The 4,973-nt window shown below is 38.1% G+C and overlaps 1 pseudogene; it reads right to left on the bottom strand.

The window, feature by feature from the left end:
- Positions 1 to 2,413: 2,413 nt before the first annotated feature.
- Positions 2,414 to 4,213, bottom strand: LOC110298028 (olfactory receptor 2AG1-like; annotated as a pseudogene).
- Between the last annotated feature and the right edge of the window lie 760 nt (positions 4,214 to 4,973).

Below are 4,973 nucleotides of genomic sequence, written 5' to 3'. Positions count from 1 at the left end.
GAATCTGAAAAGGAAATTATAGCTACATATCACCATGTGTCAGAAAGCAAATCATGAACCATATAAAGAAACAAATATCACAGATGTGAGAGCATGTGTTGGCAAGTAGAAGTGCTTCCTTTACTCCACCAATATTTCATCACATTTGTTTGGAATGTATTTATGTATCACAGGCATTTCTGGATTCTGTTTCCCATAACAAAGATAGAATGTCATTTTGGTTTGTGGGGTTGTATTTCAAACATGAACTGTAGCCACCTGTGACCACGTGAACTGGGTTCCTGAGTGGGAGGCCAGAGCTGTAAAGGAGGAAATGGTGAGAGAAGTAAAGAGACAAAGACAAATTTTCTGATCATGCCCAATGTTTACTAGCAGTCTGTGCTTATAAAGGGGGAAAGCCCACCTCCCTCTAAGCCAAGCTTCTTGATGCTTTGTTGTTAGCACTATTCTGTCAGAGCTGTTAGCATTAGGTCGCCAATTCCACAGGTTGTCAGCTATCTCAGGAATATCTCGGGAAGACAGGTTCAGCCTCTCAGTGGTAGCAGTAGTAGTGTCTTAGAGAAGAGCAGCAGCAGGTGACAGAACAATAGAACCATCTAGGTGGGAAGGCTCCACCCCAGGTGGTCTAGTTCTCAGTGGCAGCAAGGTCTGAGCCGGCTTGCCCCCAAAGCTGGGGAGAGGCTACAATGGACTTCAGTACTAATATAACAGTTTCTGAAATGTAAAAGAGAACACATTTAAGAGGTTAAAATGTGAAATAATTGTGATGTGTGTGTGTTTGTGTGATGGTTTATATAAGCTTGGCCCAGGAAGTGGCACTATTAGGAGGCATGGCCTTTTTTGGAATAGGTGTGTCACTGTGGGTATGGGTTTTAATACCCTTGTCCAAGCTGCCTAGAAGCCAGTTTTCACCTGTTTGCTTTTAGAACAAGATTTAGAACCCTCTGCTCTACCTACATCAGGCCGGCTTGGATGCTGCCATGTTCTCCTTTGATGTATCTCTTTGTATTGTACTTTGGATTGTATCTTTGAACCTGTAAGCCAGCCCCAATTAAATGTTCTGTACGCAACTTGCCTTGGTCATGGTGTCTGTACATAGCAGTAAAACCCTAAGACAGTTTCCAATGGTAAGGGTCAAACCTTGTGCCTTGTTCATTTAAGGCAAGAGCCATGTTATTGAGCTATATCAACCTAGCCCAAATGGTAGGTATTACCCCTAAAATTATGTAAATAGTGAGAAAGCTAGTGAAATATAAATCAGAAATGTCATTACTGAAAAGTACTTTAAATTTGGTATTGAAAATATGGCCTTATATAAAAAGGACCCAGAGACATTGTGGGAATAGCAATAAAATTAAAATTAAGTAAGATAGATTCTGGGTGAGTCTCAAACCCATGTAGGGCATTTAACTTTATCCTTTATCCTATAACACGAATGCAATGATTCCTAAATTGCTTATTAAAAATGAGTTCTTACTACAGTGAAAGTTGGTGCTAGTAACCATAGGAATTACTCTTTAAAACAAATCTTCTATCTTTCCTAACACAATAAATGTATGGTTTGTGGATAACAGTATAATTTTGACATGTATACTTATCTGCTCACATTAAAATCCTACTTAGACTTTCAACTAATGCAATATAAACATTCATTGAATAATCTTCAAATAACAGTTTGCTGTATCTCAGTACACCATACTTGCTCTGGTAGAGCAATGAGTAAACATTTTCTGTTAAGAGACGGATAATAAATATTTAAAGCCTTGGGAATCATATTGTCCTAGTCATGGATCAACTTGGCAGTGACAGCAATGAAGCAATTATAACTGTTCATAACTGAGCTTGTACCAATAAAACAATCTTATCCAACCTGGGAGGCTGTCTTGACTTTAGTGTCATCATTATTGTACTCAACTCCATCAATCAAAACAATCAATTTCTATTTATTAGTTAGAAAGTTAAGCTATTTTATTTACATATGTAAATCCCAGGTGAGAGATAGTTTGCAGGAATGTGACCAGTATTGACAGAAGTCTGACCTTTGGAGACTTCAATATCTGTTTCACCATCCAACCAGTGGGGATCTGGTGTTTCAACACTGCATTTTCTGCACCTAATATGATTTAAAGACTATGGGTTATATTGGGTGGTAATATCTTCGATCCTCATGACAATGTAAATTAATTGGAAAATAGAAATGGATTTTAACAATAAAGAAGAGTGATTTTATACCTGAGTGAATCTTATTCTATGAAATAACTCAGGAAGACAACATGCAAACAGCTTTTACAAATGCAGTTTTAGTTCCAGAGTTCACTATCAAAAGATACATTTTAATTCTCTTGGTTTTATGATAGATATTTCAAATAAAAAGTTTCTGACTTTGAAAGGATATGTGTTTAAAAGACAGCTATTAATAATACCTAGAAGTTAGGGTGTGTTGACAACAACTGTTTTCCTAGGACTCTCTTCAAAGCCCCACTGACCTCTTTATTTCTTAAACTGTAGATTAGAGGATTCAGAGCTGGCGTTACAATTCTGTACAAAAAAGAGAGGATGTTTTCTTGTTTGGAACTGTGGTAGGAACTAGGCAGGATGTACATGACTGTGAGAGGCCCATAGTACATCCCAACCACATTCAGGTGGGAAGAGCAGGTAACAAGGGCTTTCTTTCTGCCCTCGTTTGAGGGCATTTTGAGCACAGTGAACAGAATTACTGAGTAGGAGGCCAGTATGGCAGCAAGAAGAGGGATGAGCAAGGTCACACCCATCAAATAAACCATGTGTTGATATCTGGAGGTGTCTGCACAGGCCAACTTCAGCAATGGGGGGATCTCACAGAAAAGGTGTCTAATCTGCCGGGATTTGCAGAAGGGATACTGCATAGTGTAGATGGTACATCGAAGGGCACTCAGAGAAGCTGGAATCGAGGAGATGGCCACCATTAGCCAGCAGATGCTTGGCCTCATGAAGATCATGTAGTTCAATGGATGACAAATGGCCACATACCTGTCATAAGCCATGAAAGCCAGAAGGAGATACTCTGCACTACCCAGTGCCAGTTCCAAGAACATCTGAAGGGCACAACCACCAAAGGTGATGGTGTTGTCTTTGAGCAGAAAGTCCATGACAACTTTGGGACTGATAACTGAGGCAAGAAGAAGGTCCATGAGAGATAGCTGCTCAAGCAAGAGGTACATGGGAACATGGAGGTTTCTTTAACTTGATAAAAGTTTTGTCTATGCATAGAAGAGGTATATAGTAATATCTAGACACCATGATATTCCTTTATAAAATACTGATCAGATCATTAAACTTGCAGAAATGTATTTTCCAGAAAGGTTAAATTATCTTTTGTGTTAAGTTTAAAGAAATATTCTGACATTCATGTCATTTAGTGTTATATTTGGCTAATGGTTTAAATACTCTAATTAGTTTTTGAAGATGTGTTTAAGTATGTATTTCCAAGGTGGTTAAGAGATGTGCTTTCTATAAATTATTTTCACAAGTTTTCCCACATTACTTTTTTTTTTTTTTTTTTTTTGGTATGTTCTTAGATGGGATATTTCTGTGTATCCAAGAGTCACATCATTTAATAGTGTTCTTGTCTGGATCTTCTGAGTGCTGGGATTTCAAGCTTGCATCAACTGCTCATGTCTTCTACATTTCATAATCCAACATGATTATAGTGAATCTATTAAAAGAAGACAATTCTGCTTACCTTAGTTATCTCTGTTGCTCAGCCCGACCTTCTTGACAGGTCTTGAGAGGAATATTATGTGTCAGAAACTAGACTACAGTAATGAGAAAAAGTATTGCTTTTAGACTTAAACCTTTATGATCAATACAAACATATTTGTTTGTTTTACCATGTTAGGATTCAATGAGTACATGGAATTATACAGAATTACAACACATGGATCCTTTCACAGAAACAAGAGTCTTCTTGTTGGTGAAATGGTGAAAGTAACTATGGAACAGTTAGTTGTTGTATTTAGGCCCAATAATCTCAGCTCAATATTGCCTTTAGCCATGATGCTTACTTTACCCTCTGCGAGTATGAACCACATCCAGTAGATAGAACGGGTGCACAGATGGGGAAAAAAATCAAGCTTTTTCTGGAAAGCTCTGTTGATGCATGTTTCCCAAACTCATAGAGAAGGTAACAAGGAGCAGGTGTCTGAGACTGACAGTTGTCACTGCTGTATATCATGTGTTGGAGTTGGTGAAGCCAACTCCAAGTGTAGAGTGAAATATGTGAAAATGAACTATTTATTCATAGCTCATGTAGCCACATCATGGCATATATACCTATATATGTATTATCTACAAACATACACACACACACACACACACACTTATGTGTGTGTCAATATGTATACTGACATCTCATTAGCTTCCATTGTCTTCCCTAGTACCTTAAGAGGTAAAGTTATGAGAACATGGCATAAGTGTCAATTCATGAAGTCCTCTTAGGGCATTCATAACTTTATAATATTTATTATCAGGAGCTATGTTGTCTATAGACTCTGGAGACAAGTATTGACAGTCCTATTAGGAAGGAAGTACACATACCTAGAATCCAAAACAGACTTTAATCCTTCATAATCCTGCCTTTTTAGCATTCAAAAAAATCTGAAACGAGAGTTTGGAAGATCGATGGAGCCCAAAGTACTAGGGAATCAACATGTCAGTTCTCATTAAAAGAGAGAAAAATTTATTACCTCTGGTCCTGAGAAGCCTAGCTATCTTACCACCTGTAGATTCCTTTGGGCTGATTGAACACTGGAGGATGATCCAGTGCACGCAGGAAGATAAGGCTTGGTTAACTTTGTAACTGATTTGTCTGTTAAGTTGCTAAAGTATCAGGAGTCCATTGCTGCCAGGTGTCAGGGCTGTTCCATTCTATCCTTGAGTCTATAGATGTTTATTGGAGAAGGAAGTAAGGAAAGCTAGGCAACAGTCTAGGGTAG

Source organism: Mus caroli, unplaced genomic scaffold (genome assembly GCF_978045245.1).
Source record: "Mus caroli unplaced genomic scaffold, Mus_caroli_1 scaffold_8, whole genome shotgun sequence".
NCBI lineage: Eukaryota > Metazoa > Chordata > Mammalia > Rodentia > Muridae > Mus > Mus caroli.
The sequence above is the reverse complement of the archived record's forward strand: the minus strand, read 5'-3'. Positions and strand labels throughout refer to the sequence as shown.